The sequence below is a fragment of the Talpa occidentalis genome, unplaced genomic scaffold (genome assembly GCF_014898055.3).
Source record: "Talpa occidentalis isolate TD23 unplaced genomic scaffold, MPIMG_talOcc4v2.1 talOcc4.6, whole genome shotgun sequence".
Lineage (NCBI taxonomy): Eukaryota > Metazoa > Chordata > Mammalia > Eulipotyphla > Talpidae > Talpa > Talpa occidentalis.
The window spans coordinates 48,985,295-49,005,098 of record NW_023604972.1 but is presented as its reverse complement, the minus strand read 5'-3'; the positions used below and the strand labels follow the sequence as shown (position 1 = coordinate 49,005,098).

General features: G+C 40.5%; 1 protein-coding gene and 1 long non-coding RNA gene across 15 annotated transcripts in view; one reads left to right on the top strand and one right to left on the bottom strand.

Annotated features, from left to right (window-relative positions):
• RASGEF1B (RasGEF domain family member 1B) overlaps nucleotides 1-19,804 on the top strand; it is a 559,061-nt gene that overhangs the window by 370,794 nt on the left and 168,463 nt on the right. The window lies entirely within an intron of this gene.
• LOC119260653 (uncharacterized) overlaps nucleotides 1-19,804 on the bottom strand; it is a 63,636-nt gene that overhangs the window by 34,411 nt on the left and 9,421 nt on the right. The window contains exon 3 of one of the 5 annotated variants that reach the window (XR_008549363.1): nucleotides 7,821-8,179. The exons of 2 other annotated variants lie outside the window; for them this stretch is intronic. This is a non-coding gene — a long non-coding RNA (uncharacterized LOC119260653). Of the gene's footprint in view, nucleotides 1-7,820; nucleotides 8,180-10,137; nucleotides 10,205-14,960; nucleotides 15,482-19,804 lie in introns of those variants that run through there. 2 more of the 5 variants (XR_008549364.1, XR_005128776.2) reach the window with 2 other exon arrangements.

Sequence of the window (19,804 nt, the reverse complement as noted above, 5' to 3'; positions counted from 1 at the left end):
AAGTTCTGTAGGGCAAGGTAAAAAAGTATTAGGCTTTTCTGCCCTCCTACCATTAGGATAGATGATGGAACCCTTCGGTCCTGAATGCATGCCTGATGGCGGGCACCTGGAGTAGGGTGTGGGCATGTGTAGATGGGATTCATCTGAGCTGAGACTGGGCTAATAAGGTGGTCATGGGGACACCAACAGAGCGAAAGAGAAGAGAGTAAAAGGAGCAGAGAAGCAAAGGCCACTGGAGAACACCGAAGAGCCCAGAAAGAGTGAAGACTCGCCAGGGGTTGGGAGGCCTGCCAGCCTCCTTCCTTCCCCTGCCTGCATTCCCCCACCCTGCATCCCCACCTGCCGGGTACCTGTAAACCCCAATAAAAGCCTGAAAAAGCCACCAAGGGCTCCAGGACTCTCTCCTTTACCAGTCTGCTTGGATCATAGAGATCCTGCTCCGTCCCTTCCTGCTGCTACAAGGTCTCAGCCAAATCATCTGTTGTAAGTGCATATTTAGAGACAGGGTTTTCTCAGAAGCCAACATGTTCAAGGAAACCTACCTGGAGTGGGTGGAGATAGACTGAGGGCTGACGGTGAGAGGGATTTGAATTATCAAAGGGGAAGGTGAGGCACTCACCCTCAGTGAAATCTCAGCAACAGGAATGATAGAATTGTGGGAGCAGAGGTGGTAGATAGGACAATGAAGAGATCACCCTAGCAATTAAAAAGAAGGATGAAACTGTGGAGTCAGTTGTTTTACTTCAGTGCTACTCAGTCTTGACTGCACGTGCAATCACCTAGGGGGAATCTAGAAGTATTGATGCCTGGGTCTGGAGTGAGTGTGGCCTGAACAACAGAATTTTTAAAAGTTACCCAGATGCCTATAGTGTATCATTTAATATGGAGATCCATTGTAGTGCCAACAAGGCACAGAGCAGGTATTCTATGATCTGGGGATGGGTAAAAAAGGAGTCCTGGAGCCCTCAGTGGCTTTTTCAGGCTTTTAATGATCTTTCTACACTATTTGTAGTGAGGCAATCAGGTGCAGGACAGGCAGGGGGCCAGAGGGCCAGGAGGCTGGGAGGCTTCCTAGCCCCTTGCAAATCTTTACTCCTCCTGGTCTCTCCACTGGTTTCTACTGCATTCTGCCACAAGGACCTCTGCAGCTGCATGTCTGTGATGCCACACTTATATGGCCAGTCTCTTGGCTCAGATGCGCCCACTCACACAGGCCCACACCACACTCCAGTTGCCGCCACCAGGTACGCGTGCAAGACCACAGGTGTGGATCATTGATACTAATGGTGGGAGGGTGGAAAAACCTGACAACTCCCATTTACCCTACACCCACACATTCCAGGCCATGAAATTTGGTTATGACTCCATAGGCATTGCATTTTTTAAGTAAAAGAGACTTTAAAGTGGTCTGATTGTAAGGTAGATTGGAGATGGAAAGAAACTCATGAAAATGAGTCCAAGCAGAAATTCATAGAGAATTCCTGGGGTGAGTTATCAGAACATCAGGCTAGCATTGTGTTTGCGTGAAAGGAAGAAACAGGGAAAATCCCAGAGACACTTTAAAGAATCATTCCAAGAACTGACCACAGGGAAAAAGATTGATCAGAATGAATGGTGATTCTAGGAGTATGTGGACCTGGGTTCAATTGCAGCTCTGCTCAATTTTTAGCATTATGACCTGGATAAGGACTTAAACTCCCCTTTTAAATCATCTCTCTGGTGCAGAGAAAGAAATAATACCAAGCTGGCAGGGGGGTGGTGAAAAGCAGTGAGATATATAAAAGTACCAGGCATAGAGAAAGTATTCAATAAAAGCAATCTTTCTGCATGGTATCATTCCTAAAGGGAATAAAAATAGCTAACTGTTTAAGAGCACCCACTGTGGAGACAGAACAGTAATTTAAATCTAGCTTAACCTCTTGAAAATCGTGTGACTTTGATTAAGGGATACAATCTATGCATAAATTTTCCCATGTGTAAAACAGAAATAACATTTTCTATCAATGGGATTCATAGAATGGTGCTTGGTATATGTGTATAGTACATGATCCATGATGGCTTATCCCATAAAATATTTAGTGAGCAAGGATTAATGATAGCAAGTACATATAGTGCCTATTATGTGCTAGTCAAGACTTACAGTGTTTTATATATTTTTTTACTCCCTTTATCTTTACAAATGCATTAGTGTGGAATTCTGACTATCCCTGTTTTATAGAAACTTGATTAATGACTTTGTCAAGGTCACATGACTGGTCTGCAATGAGTCAAGGTTAACTACTGTTGCATATGTCATGCCTAGCACATAGTAAGCACTAGTCCATTATTCACATTTCCTACACATAATATTGGTGGGTGGGGAACAAAGGACAGGTGGGAAGATTGATAGTGCCACATCGAGAAATAGGAGAAAGTTGAGGACAGAAAAATTTCCTCACTTTGCAGGGAAATTCTTCCCCATCATACCCTGCAGTTGGTCTTTCCTTGCCAAATCCTCTTATCTGCCTTCAGAATAACTAAGTCCACCCTAGAACTAGACATCTGTATGAAAGAAGCTTTAGACTCCTCTTTCTCTAAACTAGGATTCAACTAGAGAACCCCAGATTTAACCCAGAAAATGGAGTCACTATATCAGGGCTATTGCGCAAAGTAGTTCATGTTATTCATTATCAAACGCTAGGCATCATCAGCACCATGGCCTGTGGCTCCCCCTGGAATTGTGCAATGTAAAGTCTGGTAGATCGTATTTTCACCAGACTGAACAGAGCTGGCTACAGAATTTGCCAGTTCCAGTTCAAAATGAAAATTCAGCAACCCCTTATTAAAAAAGCAGGAAAAAAGTGCCACCAATAGGCTATGTTTTGGTGGAGGGGCAGAGCTAGGGGTCTGGAGAGTCAGTCCCCCCTTCCCATGCCCTGCTGCCCCAACTTTACAACACTAGTGACCCCAAAGGAATTGTAACCTCTAAACCAGGGTGTTCTGGGTACCTGGATTGGGACTAGTGAGAGACCCCACCTTCCCCTCTCCCACTTCTTGTTCTCCCCCCCACTTCCCACACCTGTGTCATCCACTAAACAGCATGGTGCTGTCAGCTTGGAGTGGATCCGACAGTCTATATTCTGGTCTGAAATGCCAAGTAATGTGTAACCCTTCCCATGCCCAGTCCCTGCCAAAAATGAAGGGCAACAGCAGTCACTGGGTAGGTGGGGAGGAGAGGTTTGGGTAGAGATAGACATTTGCTATCTGCTCAAAGTCTCAGACTAACAAGGATGCCTACAACCAACATGATATGCTCTTCCAATATACATTTACAATAACTATATTCAAGCTAATGACATATTTTTCCAAGCTAAGATATTGAAATTTGTCATTTGCTAAAAAATAAATTAACAAATTTATTGAGAGATTATTCATATACAGTACAATTTGCCTATTCAAGATACTCAGAGTTGTGTGGCTGTCATCACATCAATTTCAAAACATTTTCTTTATATCCAAAATAACCTTATGCCTATTAGCAGTCGTTTCTATTTTCTTTCCCCAGCATCACCCCCATTGCTCCAGACCCAGACAAACATGAATCTGTCTCTGTAGATTTGCCTTTTCTGGACATTTCCTAAAAATGGAATCAAACAATGTGTGATTTTTTGCAACTGGCTTCTTTCACTGCAGATGATGTTTTCAAGGTTTGACCTTATTGAGTATATATAAGTTCTTCCTTCCTTTTTTTGGCTGAGTAATATTTCATTGAATGAATATACTACATTTTATTTATTCATAATCAGCTGATGCACATTTGGGTTGTTTCCACTTCTTGGCTGTTTTAAATAATGTTGCTATAGCTGTATGTGTCCATATGCTTATATGGGCATAATTTCCATTTTTCTTGGTTATATATCTGGGAGTGGAATTGCTAGGGCATATGGTAACTTTATGCTTAAAATTTTGTTTTCACAGCAGCTGTACTATTTTACATTCTTATCAGCAACTGTAAGGGACCCAATTTCTCCACATCCTTGCTAATACTTATTATCACTGCCCTTATTATAGCCATCCGGTGAGGTGTGAAATGGTATCTTATTGGGGTTTGGATTTGCATTTTCTAATAATGATTATGTTGAGCATCTTTTTATATTCTTATTAGCCTTTTATAAATCTTCAGACAACTGTCTATTCAAAAATCCTATACCTATTTTTAAATTAGGTTATTTTTCTTTTTGTTATTGAGTTGTGTGAGTTCTTTATATATTCTGGCTATAAATCTTTATCAGCTATGTAACTTGCAAGTATTTTCTGCTGGTTTTCAATTTCTTGATGGTGTCTTTTAGAAGAACATAACTTTTTAATTTTGAAGAATTTTAATTTCTCTGTTTTTTCTTCTGTTCTTGTGTGTTCTTTTTTCTTTTCTGTTCTTCTGTTCTTGTGTGTTCTTTTTTCTTCTTCTATCTATAAGAAGACTTATATGCTTAACTGAAGACTTATATGCTTAACTGAAGGTCATGAAGATTAACTCCCATGCTTCATTTTAAAGCTCTTATAGTTTTAATTCTTAATTTAGGTTTGTGACTCACTTGGAGTTAATTTCTGTCTATGGCATGAGGGAGGAGTGCAGAAAAATTCCTTCTTCAAATATGTGCATCATTTGTTGAAATGTCCATTATTTCCTCACTGAATTGTTTTTGTACCTTTGGCAAGAACTTACATAATCTTATGTTGTCTTATCCTTTGAATGAGAAAATAATCCAAGTTTGGGAAATCTTACAGGGTATTCTGCTACTACTGTCCTTTTAAAGATTTATTTTATGTCTGTGAAACATTCTAAATTATTCATCATTGCCTTATAAAAATCTGACAGATATGATTTATTCTATATTGATTATTCTATTCTATAATATTATATTTTATAATGTGGGCTATGTTTTTATTCTATACTTTATGTTTCACATAAAAAATTTAATGGTAAGAAGATGATTGTCATTTTTTTTTCATTTTTCCAAAAAAGAAAGTAAACCATGGAGACCTGGCTTGTGGTGACAGCTGTGGCACACATACTATTTACTGTCACACCTTTTCCCAAATCCTTCTCTCTCTTGGCATTCTTTCCTTAATGCATAACGCAGTTGGACCAGCAGTAGGATTTGTGGCTAGGTAACCAGGCTTAATTCCTTCTTTATGTTCATCACTGCGGATTTTTCATACAACTCTAGCAATTTTGTGTATCTACCCCAAATATCTCAAAAATCCTTTTCAAAATGTGCATTGTTTCTCTACCCTGAAGGTAAAACACAGCAACCTTGTTTAACAGCAGTGCTCACATGGCCAGTGGTTCAGAAACAGAAGGATTGATTGTCCTCCCTCCGGGTCTCGTCCTCATTTGTTCAGCTAAAGGATGAAGAGCAGAGCTGAAAGGGGACGAGCAGGTTGGCTAGTGTGAGCTGCTCTCTATTGAAGAGTGAGGCAGCATATGGAGTCCCCTTTCATGGGATGTTCTGTCTGCAGAATGTGTGAGAGGCAGACGGTGGGCAGCAGGCCTTGGGGCAGAGTTAATCTGTATCCCCCAAGGGTGTAGATGATTTCTGAGTCTCCAAGCTGCCCTGTTAATAGTCTTGGGACAGTGGACTAACAGAGCAGAGGGTGATTTGGACCCAAAAAAAAGCAGAAGAAGGGGATTCTGGCATGGGACTGAATCCAAGCCCTGGCCTGGAGACTTGATGGTTGTCTCCTTAATGGCATTGCTATGGTATTTTATTCTTCCCTCACAGGGAATGGGTACTCATGAGGAAATGGAGTTTCAGGACACTCAGTACTAGCACAGAAAAGACAAACAAAATCTGATGAATCTTGAATCATTTTTGTGAAATGATATAAGGAATTAACTCCAGCTTTTATTTCTCTGAAGTTAGTGTCTGGGTGATGCTTTAAAATAGCTTAAGAACTTAATTTGCTGACAGTTCTGAATGACAACTAGAACTCTGCCATTCACATAATTTGTGCCAGTTTCTGCTTTATTCCTGTGGCTGGAGAATTGTTCTATTCTTTATCAGAAGTGAGAACTCACTATTCTTACTGAGGTTATTTCCTGGCAGATAAATACAGGATAAAGAGGTACAAGTAACGTGTGTATCACTTAATTAGTTTGGATTTTTCTTTGTGGAAGCATGTATTTATCAATTTGAATATGTAACATGCATGTATTCTGGGGTACACAATGGCACCTGTGCATGTAGGCCAGCACTGAGGGAGTATGGAGACAGGAGTGGACAGAGCTGGCAGGGAAATTGCCCTATAGCAGCACCTCTAGGACAAGGGGGACAAACTACAATGATTCCTTGCGACCACATAAGGAATTAAAATGTGTTCTGATCCAGCCTGGCTGTAGTGGGGTCCCCACCCCCAAAGCCCTCTAAGGGACTCTGGAGGGGGGGAAATGGCGTGGGTTGGATAAGAAAAACAATAGAAAAGAACATTTCTGGAGTAATGTTTTTGGCATTTAACATTAAAGAAAATGAATTCATTACTTAGAAGTCAGCATTCCAGGTACATTTTAATAGGATTATGTAGATCTCAGTATAATTTTTGTGTGATAGTATGTACTATGTGCCCATTGGACATGCAATATAATGTGTTTGTTTTTCTTTCTAATGTTTACAGCAATTCTGAGACATGGGTGTTATTTTCCCTATTTTACACATAGGAAACAGAGGTTATATAATGGCTACATAACCTGCCCAAGGTCACAGAGAAGTAGAATTTGAACTCAAGTCAGTCTGAGCTGTTGACTGCCTTATACAGAAGCATCACACTCTCCTCTTGTATTTCCTCTTCTCCTAGTCCTTTTACTTCCTCATTCTTGCAGAGACATCATTCTCTGTTCTCTAGGGTGAACCAAGTAGCCCAACAAAGCATGAGGAAAAGAAGATTCTGGCATGACGGGGGTGGATGTGTGGAGACAAAGATACTTGACCTTTCTGTATGGAATAAACTCTCTGCCAAATTGCAGGTGTAAATGATCTGCCATAGAAATAGAAAACCTTTCTTCTCCTTTAGGGATGTTCTGCATCAAGCAAAAATGATTGAGAATGTTCTCGGTCAAAGCATTTACCCAATTTTGTTTATTCTTATCCAAATTTTATTTTTTTAACTCAGAAAAATATGCAGTATGACTCACCCAAGAAGGAAACCTATACTCATAAATAGATCCCTCTGAACATAATCAAAATGATAATTTCATCCTCTGGGCTAAACCAACCCAGGTCACCCAGCTACAATTACCATCTATCTGCCAGTCTACAGTGTCATTTCATTTCACCAATCCATAGTCATTTCCAGGCAGTGCAGAGAGGTGGGTGCTTTTTTTCTGTAGCTCAAATACTCGTGATCTCCAGAGGCAAGCACTCCTGCTGTAAGTCAAATCGAGTTTGCAGTTCCCAGGATAGTCCCTATGACTGCTGTGCAAACATCGTCCTCCTAAAATCGTGTCTGAGAAAGGGCATTTGATACCTCTGCATCACGTGACTCTGTGAGGTCAGAGTTGAAAAGCTCACTTTCCTCTGCATACATCCTTGGCGTATGACAGGACTACTGCCCACATAGACAGCTCCATTAACAGGGTGGGTCGACACTACATAAAGGAAATGAGTGGGCAGGGTGGAGGGTTTAAGTGTTCCCTGGAGGTTAGATGTTTTAAATGTGTTCATTTATGACAGGGTCACTTCCTGTCCTGGTTCCCCTCCTCCAACACAGGACTGTGTCACGAGGCATGTGCCGTAGATAATTGCAGGGTATGCCACAGAGACACATTTAGAACTTGTCGTCAGGAGGACTTTTGATGCTCGGCAGGTGAGAGCTCTATTTCACTGTCCAGAGAGAAGCTGATGAGAGCCAGATTTCAGCATCGTTGCCTGGATCTGTCAGCACTGATGTAATCAGCTTTTGATAATTTGAAGGCTGTTTTTCTGCTCAGTGAATGATTTAGGGCCTTTTATTCTGTGATTGCCAGCATTTCTTTCACAAGGAGGGCAGGGGAGGGAAAATAGATGAAACTCAGACACGTCATTTTCCAACTCATGGGCAGCTTTGCTGAAGGTCGTTCTCGGGGGTGGGGAGAATAGCACCAAAACTCTCTTGCCTGGGGATGGTTTGGGAAGGAAGGTAGTCGCTCTAGTCCTTACAGTTGACACTGATGAAATTAAAAAGGAAACAAAAGCAAAAGCTTAAAATTCCCATTTCTGTGCCCCCACTATAAGGCATCAAAAGAGAACTCCAGGTCACTGCAATTAAAGATCACACACAGCCAGTATTGATGCCATAGTCCATGCCTTGCTTCTTGAAATTGTCTCTTCTTTTTCCTTAGCACGGACTTTTTTGGCTTCTCTTCTTACCTGTCTGATGCATCCTGAATGTAATTCCTATGTTTTGCTAATTCCTAGTTTTTTCCCTCAGCCCTGTCATGGGGGCGCTTCACTAGGATCTGTGGTCACCTGCCCCTCTGTTCCTTTCTCTTCCCCAAAGAGGTGCCAGCCACTCCAATGTCCCCACTCACACTTAGATCCATTAGTGCCAGAGCTAAGCACTTCACTGCCTGCTGAGTACCCACCTATAGCTTTCCAGTCAATATGTTGTATTTTAAAAAAATCAAACTATTGTTCTGTTCCTTCCCCTTCACCCTCCAAGCCCCCAATTCTCACAGCTGTTCATCATCACTAAGAATTTCCATTTATTGTTGGTTGAATAAAAATTGCTTTGCAGTCTTTGAAATCTGGAAGACTCAGTTACAAGGAAAAGTACATATACCTAAAACTTTTGGGTTTTATTTCACTGAAATCAAAGCATCTCCCTATATAAGTACATATGTATATAGATGTTTCTTGTTTGTAGTGGTGGGAACTTGGGATCAAGCTGAATGCTCATCAGTGAGTAGAAATTACAGTGAATTCAGCCATTTGTTGCAGCTATTTTATGTGAAAAGATGTCATGATTTATTCTGAAGTCTAAAAGCAACTTACAAAGTAGTATGTATATTATCCCATTTTTTCATTTATTATACACAGAACAAAAATAGCAAAAGAAAATACAAACCCTGTATGTGCATATGTTTGAGTGGACGTGGGGAAAGAAGTACAAGGTTATTCAGTGGGACTGGTAGTATTATTTCCCTGGGTGGGGTAAGAGTGAGCACATGTTGCTTTTGTAATATTTGGAAAAATATTTTAATTGCTCATCCTCCAGAATTTCTTGCTAGTCACTCAAGTGACATTTTAGGCAACTCCTACCCCCTTCCTCTTTCCAATGATTCATTGTCTTTATGTTTGCACCCTCCATAAACTGTAAAGTCATGTGGGCAAGGATCTTGTGCCAGGTACTTTGCATATATCTCTGTGTGTGGTTGTTGACATGAAGATCTTAGTGTGTTATTGCTCCCTATATCCACTTCATGTGTATCTCTAAGTTTTTATTTCTGTCTTACAGGGGTACTGGTTCTTTCACCAAAATTCTCAAACACACATGGCCCGCCCCCTACTGCTTTAGAAAATGTACCCTTGGGAGTATAGTGATGGTACACGGGGTGTGCTGGTGAAGGAAATTCTATGGGGACTACACCTGAGAGGGGAGGGGGAACAAATATTGTTTGAAAATGAATGATTATATAAAAATAAATTAAAAAATAAATAAAAAGAAAATGTACCCTTGGAATATGTGGTATGACATCATATCCTGTCCCACTAGGAGTTTTTTCAGTCTTTTTTATGCTTGTTTACCCAACTCCCCATCCTGCTTTAACTACCATTCGGACTTCTTTGGATAGGAAGTGTGGAAAGAGATAGTAAACCAGGTCCTAAAGGACTGTATGCATATTTACACTGATATGCATTAAAAACTAAAAATAGTACTTGTGTCTGATATAATGATGAAATTGGTCAAACATCCGGGTGTCTCCCAGTGTCAAATCTTTGGCAATATGAAACCACAACATTCAAGCACTTTAAAACAAATTCTTAAAATAGTCTAATCTCTATAATAAGATTAGGTAGGGCACACTTTGCCACACCCCTGGAAAACTTTCGGCACACCCACCATCTTTTTCATACACCCACACCCAAACACACACACACACATTGCATTGAACTTCACCTGAACCTCAACTTGCTGAATCATAATTTCACTGGCTTTGCTCCAGTGGCTTTCCAGGACTGATGGTTAATGTCTGAAAGGGGAATGGTAGATGCTCAGTCAGACTTGATGGAGCAATTCTCTGATTTTCCCACTACTTCCTTATATACTATTCCAGACTGCATTCCAGAGCCTTGAACAAATTCTGTGTGATTGACTATTCTCACAGTCTGTGGGGTTGCACAGCACATTGAATGACCAGGCATCATATCATTTTCATGCAAATAACAAGATGGGATCTCTTAAAGCAGATTGAGTTAAATCATCACTATCTATTTATATCACTAACACATTTCAGGCTGAGTTCAGCATAATAGCAGTTATCAATCAGAATGCTCCTTTTGTTCCTGGAGATTTCCATATATCACTATTGCCATTTTACTAATAAGGGAAGCAGAGATACAGTGACATATCCACAAAATTACTCCTCAGAAGAAATAGAATTTGGCATTCCATTAAAAAAATAAACTCTGGAAATGGCAATATCCAAGTAGTTAAAAATAACTGACATGAAACAAACCATGGTGCTTAAAGAATGCCACCCTTTCTGATGTTATCTCTACACAGTGATTCTATATCAGTAAGTTCTAGGCTGAATATACCCAACAAATATCTTCTCTGATAACTATTCTCAGATCTATAAAGCTTTAGCTTTAAGAATCCATATATCCATATATTCTCATCCAGGAAGCCTGGATGAGCAGGTACCCTGCTGTCTGTGTGTTCTGCATATTTTAAGTGTTGATGTCAGACAAGTCATTTTTAAGGGGCTACATTTTCCCGTATTTGTACTGAGTCTGATGATGACCTCCTCATTCCTATCAGCTGGCTACTCTCACTGGCATCAACCCTTTGGAAAGATATTCTTATACATCTTGTCTCTTTATTGAGCCTTCTTTCCCCACCACCAGACAAATAGGAAATACTATCCCAAGCAGCAAAATATCCTTTGAATGAACATAATCTCCTAGCATCAGAAGTTGGTGGGAGCTTTGCCCAGGGAGAGGAATTAGAAATCAGCCTATAAAAATAAATGAATCGGTTTCCATAGTGACGGAAATCTCTCTCCATAGTTTTCATCCTGTGTTTCCCCACAGGTCCCTTAGGCAGAATAACAATAAACTTGAAGAAAACATTTTATTATCTTAATGGATCCTTAATTTAAAGCCAAAAGTCTTTAAATTATCTTCCCAAGCATACCGTTGCCCATAACTTTTGGAATTGAATACCTGAACAGAGTTACAAGAGGAATATCACCTCCCAGAACCCAGCCAAGCAGGAAAGGCGGAGTGGGGAAAACCTCATGGGTTACACGCACGTTTTGTATGCAGCCTTCCTGATGGGGATCGCACCTGTCATGTTTAATATTTCATTGGTGAAGGAAATGTGCATCTGTCTATGTTCATCTGCTGAGAGAAATTTTGCTCTGATGAAGTCTGCATGTGGTGAACACTACAGGGCTCCCTCATTATGCCCCTAAATCGTATTCCACAGCAATGGAGGAATTCATAATAGTGGCAAAGTCAGAACCACTGCTCTTTACCCACCAGCAAGCTCCAGGGGGGGCCCTCACCTTTGTTTCTGCAGCTGCAGTTAGGCCTGCCTCTACCATCACACTGAGGAAGCTGGGGGAAGCCCTGCAGCTGTAGCATCAGAAGCTTGGCTACAGAGACAAAGAACCCAGAGGGGCAAATCCTGGACAGAAATGTCCTAAGGTGCAGGGGAGAAAGTGGGAACCTCCCCAGGAAGACAGAGCAGGTGGATTAGTCCTGGTGCAAACATGGCAAACTCTTAAGACAGGTGGTCCATGTATGGGATGGTGCCAATGACCTGAATGAAAATTACTTCAACATTGTAGCAAAACCCAGTATGGAACTACATTTCCACATCTGAGTAAATATGTTTAATTTTCTCAGAAGTCATCTTAATAATAAAATAATCTAACTCCCTTCCTTAATTCCTTATGAGGGTTAATATATGTCCACTTTATTAGGAGGTTTAGAGTTTACACCTGTGGTCCTAGAATAACTACTAATACCACACCTTTCCATTCTCAAAAGTATCTCAAAGATTTGGACAAAAAATGTTAATGTCATCCTACTTTTAGCCCACAAATGTAAGTTGCATCTGACAGTTTCTATTTCTTTCTGTAAATATAGCTTACTGTTTCTAGCAGATTTATGCAATTTCCCATACTGTAGAGGCTACCAGGTATAGAAACTTTTAAGCTAAAGATAAGTGGAGACATGAAAATACTTCTTTCAAGATAAAAAGTGAAGAGTTGCTTCTTCCTATATTGTAATACTTAAGTTGTACAATCATAACCCATTTGTTAGTTTTCCATCGTCAATGCAAACATCTGAGGATAAAGAGAAAATGCTATTTATCTTTCTGTTGCCTGGGGAAACTGATAGGTATTTGGTAGAAGTGTATAGCTGCAATTGTAAGTGAATCAATAGCACTCATAAGGAGAGATATTTTTGGGGTTTAATACCAAATATACTTTGGAGGATTGGGGTTGAGTACTAATACATGACAGTGGGACAGATTAGCAAGGGAGAAAAAAGGAATTTGAGACTCACTGTCTCTTTTCCCACGATTTGTTAACATTTTCCTAGTTATGAAATGTGATATACTCATCATAAAATTTAGGAGAAAAGAGAAAAAAGATAAAATCACTTACTTCCCCAACTAATCACACTGAGCTCTTTGGGGTATAGATAGCTTATGTTTCTCATATTCACATGTATAAATGTGGTCTGTACGTTCAGTCTCTGGTTTTGTGACATGCGGTCTCTAATCAGAGTCTCTGCTCTAGAAGGAAGTGCACCATTGCCATTAGCAATATTTCTCATGAAGTGTGGCATGCCATGACTTGTTCAGGTGGCAAATGAGAGCTTAGAAACACTTGCAGAATTTACCTAAGTACTGTACGTATTGGAGAGGAAACTTAAAGAGACAGTGGTGATTTTTTTGTTTGCTTATTTGGACTCAGGTCTTCCTTTCCAAGAATATTCTGCCTTTGCCAGTCTTCTTTCATTTAGGATCAAGGGAGTACAGCTGGGACATGACTTTATTTCAGAAGATTATTCTGAATTAATCATCTAATTGTTGTCTGAACTTAGGCTAGTTCAACCACTCAGAATCTCCTTTCTTTTTTTTTTTTTTTTACCATTGAGGCATTTATTCTCACCACAGAACATCAATGTAAGAAACAAATGAAATCAGAGACATACTTGAACATCTAGAAGATAGTTGGTGACCAACAGATCATGGCTGGTGTAAAGAATGGCACATATGTTCTTTACAGTTCCCTATGGGATGGTGTTGGTGTGGAAAACACAGGATTTGGGGCATGGAGTTGTGCTTGAGATTGTGCTTAGCACACAATGACTCTGATTTAAGGCAATTGTTTAACTGTTTGAGCCTTTCTTTTCTCATCAACCACCTGAAATCACTTACGTGAAAAAGCATTAATCTAACAAATAAAATTTCACATTGTAATAGTGATAAGATGATGATAATTAGGATCATTCCCTCATTGGTAGTTAGAAAAGGGAGAGAAGAGAAAGAGAAGGTTTATTTTCAAATGTTATTATAAAAATAAATAAGGATAATTTATAATTATTTCTCAAGTTCTACACCTTCAAATTGAGATATATTTTATTTCAGAAAACAAGCAAAAAAAGAGTCCAATTAATAAATGGACAGCAGAGCTGAACAAACAATTCACCATTAAATACATGAAAAATGTTCATTGTAGCTTTTAACAAGGACCATGCAGATTAAACCCACAATGAAATATCTCACCCCCTATGAGAATGGCATATATTAAGAAGACCCTCAACAACAAATTCTGGAGTTGATGAAAGGAGGAAGGAACCCTATTATACTGTAAACACTAATTGGGGAAAACAATCAGGATTTACCTAAAAAAATAAAAGAAAATACCATATGACCTATGATCTCACTTTTGTTTATCTAGCCGAAGAACATAAAACCATCAATTCAAAAAGTAATATGCTCGGCAGCGCTTATGGCGACATTATTTACAATAGTTGGACATGGAATCAACCTAAATGCCCACTAATAAAAGACTAGATCAAGAAAATGTGATATATCCACACAATGGAATTATTATTCAGTCTCAAGAAAAGGCAAAATGTTGCCATTTCCAGCAAAATGGAAGGAGTTTAAGGGAATTATGTGTAATAAAACAAATAAGAATGATAAAAACAAATATTGGGCATTTATAGAGCAGATGATTTATCAAAGCAAAATACTTACAAAAACTAGCATATTTGTTTAAAAAAATGTAAGCATATATTAATAAATGAAATGAGGCTTCTGAGATTAAGGGAGAAGGGAGAAAGGGTCAAAGTGGTATACAAACAAAAAATCAAAACAATACCTGAGTCCTAGTTAGATGAGACTGACTCAGGAGTTACTTTGGCTCTCAGTTTTTGAAGGCTCTCTAGGTAATTTCCTAAGCTTTCAGCATTGGAATAACTGTGATAAGTCCATGCCTGCAAAAGGGAGCTACTGGCAAGAAGCATGACAGTTTTTTATAACTCATGGGACCCTGAACAGGAAACTCATTGGGGCGCAGTACCACATGTTGGCAGGATGATGGAGAAGCTGGGAATGCACCCCTAACAGTGGGGGGTGGGGTGGGGTTGGAGCTTCTCATCCATGGATATTAGCTCTCTCCCAGAAACTGAATCTTTAAAGCACAGATTTCAAAGATGGTGTGCTCAGCTCAACAGGAAAGGTCTCATGAAGGTCTGATGCATGAGATGCAATCTGGGCATTCATTCCATGTCTGGATGATCCCCTCCCATTATCCCTGTCTCTAGTCCTAATCCTCTGCAAGCTGCTTTCCACACAGTTCTGCAAAAGTCTTTATTCCAGCAGAAACCTGTATTCACTTTCAACTTTGCATAACAATTACCATGAACTTGGTGCCTTGAAACAACCTTATTTACTAGTTTGCATTTCTGTAGGCACAAAGTAACTGGATTCCCTGCTCAGGATCTCAGCAGACAGAAACCATGGTGTTGGGTTGCCTCTGTTCTCAACTGGAAGTTTCTTTTGATCTTCCTGTTGCTGATAGAATTGATTCTGATAGAATTCAGTTCCTTTCTGCCACAGGGCTGAGGTGTTTGTTCCCTGGCAGCCCTCAGCCTGAATTGACCACTCTCTTTCCCTGCCACATGGTTTCCTCCAGAATGGCAATTATTCCTTATGTTGAATTTATGTCTTTCTTTTTATCTCTTTTGCCAGGAGCAAGTCCATTTACATTTTTGAAATCCTGAAAGGAAATTTAAAAACATGTGACAATACTTACCTTCAAGGTATGATTACAAATGATTGTTCTTTTTCTTGTTAATGAACTACATTTAAAAATTTTTAAACAAAAATGTAACTTTGTAATAAAAAATAATAAGTCATTTTTAACTATTGATCAAGCTGAAACTTTGCTTGGCCAAATAAAATCTGGTAATTTTGAAAAAAAAATACTCTTCCGATTGCATCAAGCTTACATAGGAAAATCACTTCCCAGTTTAAAGTCAGCTGACTTGACAATTATAAATCAGAGACAAACTGCAGGGAGGAGGAGGCAGAAGGATCAGAGGGAGGGAGAGAGGAGCACAGGGGACTGAGGTGATGGTGCACTGGGGAAGGAAACTATGGGGACTACACCTGAGGGGGTCAAGGGAAGTAAATATAGTTTAAAATTGAACAATGATGTAAAAAATAAAAAATTTAATTAAAAAAAACAAAGTCAGCTGACTTGGCACCTTAATCACATCTGCAGAATCTCTCCAGCAGCACCTAAGCTCGTATTTATTTCAGTAACTGAGTAACCCACTCACCTTTCTCACTCTCCTCCTTATGGGCCTATCTCCTCGTGTAGCCGTTTTGCTTTCTTTGCTATGAAGATTTACTTGCTTACTCATAGTCCTACTGCCTCAGAATTTTAGATTGCATGTACCTTTGGCGTGCTATGAACCTGAAACAGGGGTATAGGGGGGCTATAGCCATCCTAGGACAGTGCCCAACAGGTCAGGTCACTCAATGCATTTGGATTCCCCACCCATGCGCACAAGACTGCTCAGGCCCGAGGAACAATAGCAATGGGGTTTATTTAACAAACAGGGGAAACAAAGGGTCTCTGAGGTAATAGGTAGCTGGCTATCTCATCCCAGTTAGTGTCCACAGTGCCCCAAAGTCCTAAATAAAAGCATCCTCATCCAAGAAGGTGCTGGCCTGGCAATGAGGGCCTGGGGCTCATGATAGCTGGCAGGCAGCAGGCCAGCATCCAACTCACTGCAGCTGGAGATGCTCACAGGTGGGGCCAATGAGATGACATCGCAGCAGCCTTCAGCCACAGTCTGAAGATTGAGATGGACAGCACTGGATGCTGGACCAGACAGCAATGGAAGCAGCAGCACCAGGAGGTGCTGCCAGATGATTAACAGCTCTCAACAGGTGCGCTGGACAGAATGCTGATCACCCATCAACAGTGCTGGACAGTACTGGCCTGTCAGCATGTAGGGGCAGGAATGACACTGAGCAGGTTTTCTATGATCCAGCAGACCGGGCAAAGGAGGAGTCAGAGTCCTCAGTGGCTTTTGCAGGCTTTTATTGGGATTTACCAGGCATATGGCAGGCAGGGGTGCTGGGGGGAGGCCTCCCGGCCCCACATCCCCCAGCAAGTCTTCACTCTATCTGGGCTCTCCGGCGTTCTCTGCTTCTCTCTGGGCTTCTGCTACTTCTTTCTCGACTTCTCTTTTGGCTTCTGTTTGTTCTTGGCTTCTACTGGCGTACCTGTGATGCCACTCTTAAAAGCACAGTCTTAGCCCAGGTAAATCCCATCTACCTATGCCCACACCCTACTCCAGGTGCCCACCATTAGGCATGCATTCAGGACCTCAAGGATCCATCATCTATCCTGATGGCAGGTGGGTAGAAAAGCCTGGCATTTTTCCTTACCCTACACAGCACCATTCCCTGGCATTACAGCTCTTTGTAAGTTGTCAGTCCATAACAACAAATAGCTCTTTGAGGCACCAAGCCCAAGGCCTGGTGCTCCTTTCAGGTGATGTCAGAGGCAAGCTGGAAGCAGGCAGCGGCCCCTGGCCTGCAAAGCAATTTGGCTTCTCTGAAAGCATTTTGGTTTCTTTTCTTCCTTCAGAGATTGGCTGCTGGATGCATCTGGGAACATCCAGTCAAGCAAGCAAGTGTCCAGTCCATGGCATTTCTGGCGAGTCCAAATAAGTGCCATCTGAGCGAGGCCAGTGCCTCCCAAGCTGGCTTCACTCCTGCCTTATCTCCTCTCTCTGCAACCCCCCTCCCCCAACAGTCTGATTGGATTGGTTGCAATCTGATGGCTGATTGGACTATTTACCATTCCACGATCCAGGCAGCAAATCCATGGGCCCCTCCACTGCCTGCAGCTGGAGGGAGCCACAGTGTAGAGCTGGTCCCTGGGGTTCCAGGGGCTGCATGCCATGGGGTGGATGGTCGGAGAACCACTGCAGTCTTCCATCACTGCTGGTCTCTGCCAGAAACCTGAGCCCCAGTGGGGCCTGCCACTGGTGGCGGGTAGAAAATACCCACTACCTGCTGCCGCTTGCATTGCCTGAAAGCAATATTTTAGGGTGAAGCACTGGAGCTTTGAGGTGGGAAAGGGGTCTCCAGTTTCAAACTCAACTCTGCTTCATGGAATTTTTTTTTTCCAGCTTCAATTCACACCACCTGCTGGTGTATTCCCTCTGTGTGACCTAATTCACATTTAGGAGATGGAGAATTTAGTTATTCCAGCTCATGTTTCTTTAATACCAGCAAGCCAAAGGATTAGCTTACCTCAGGTGCTCACCATTTGCTTAATTACCCAAGCTTGGATGGGGGTAATGGGAGGGAAAGAAAGAAAGGGGATCATGTGCTACGAAGTGTAGTGGCTTAGATATCAAGACCTGAGAGTAGAACATTTTCCCTGAAAAGACAGTGTAGGTGAGCAGGCAGCAATTGGCGTTTTTAATTTGGGGAATGAAACAAGTCCGTGAGGAAGGATTAAGAGTTAACTGAGGACTTTAAATATCATCAGTTGGTACTGAGAAACAAGAGTAGGCATGTGAGGGAAAAAATGAAGGCAACATTCAGCAAGACCAGTTGGGGATGGAGAAGGCAATGAGCCATCAGTTGTAGGAAAAATATTCTCTTTCTCTCTTCAACTCTTTGAATCGTCTATCCAAATCTTTTTGGATAGACTATTTGACAAATTGGCTCAAGCAAGTAAAAGAAATAGTATAGTAAACATTATAAAATAGCATTATTTTTATTATTATAAATGTAGATTCATTGTAAAAATGTTTTAGAAAATACAGAAATGCAAACAGAATGCAAGTCAGCTACCAAGACAAAAATACATTCATTGTCATCTATTTTGTGCCAAGGAGGATGGTAGATGCTGGGAAGAAAATAGTACATCAGATAGAATCCCTGCCCCCATGAAGTACTATTCAGAGAAAATCACTATCAAACATAGAAACATATAAATGTTAAATTAAAATCCTTTAATTAATTTTATTTTTTGAAGAGTTTATTTTCTTAGAGCATTTTTAGGTTCTCAGCAAAATTGAGAGGAAGTTACAAAGATTTCCCATATACACCCTCCCCCATTATCAGCATCCCCACCATTGTGGTATATTTGCTATACTGATGTTTCTACATGGCCACATCATTATCATCCAATATCCATAGTTTACTTTAGAGTTGATTTTTAGTGTTGTACCTTCCAGGAATCTTAACAAATGTGTAATAACATGTACCCATCATTATACAGTATTATACAGAGTATTTTCAATGCACTAAAATTCCTCTGTGTTCCTCTGCCTATGCATTGCCCTGATCCCCAGCCTCTGACAACTACTAATCTTTTTATCAACTCTGTAAATTTTGCCTTTTCCAGAATGTCATGTAGTTGAAATCATACAATAGGTAGGCTCTTCAGACTGGTTTCTGCCCTCAGTAATATACATGGAAATGTTCTTCTACATATTTTTATGACTCCATAGCCCATTTATTTTTAGTGCTGAATAATCCATTGTCTGAACCGAACAACAACAAAAAAAAACCCAGTTTATTTTTCTATTCACCTACTAAAGGACATCTTGATTGCTCCCGAGTTTTTGCAATTATAAATAAAGCTGCTATAAACATGCAGCTTTTTGTGTGGAAGTACGTTTTCAGTTCTTCTGGGTAAATGCCAGTAGGCATGATTGCAGGATTATATGATATAGTCTATGTTTAAGTTTGTAAGAAACTGCCAAACTTTTTTCAAAAGTGACATTTTAACATCTCCCTCAGCAATGAATATTTTCATTGCTTCATGTCCACTCCAGCCTTTGGTGTTGTCAGAATTCCAGATTTTGACCATCTAATAGGTGCGTGCGGTGTCATGTTTGTTTGCATTTCCCTGATAACATTCTTTGGTCAGGTGTTTAAGATATTTGGCCCATTTTTTAATCTGGTTTTATTGTTAAATTTTAAGAGTTCTTTTTGTATTTTTAGACAACAATCCTTTTTGAGATGTGTGTTTTGAAAATATTTTCTGCCAGTCTTTGGCTTG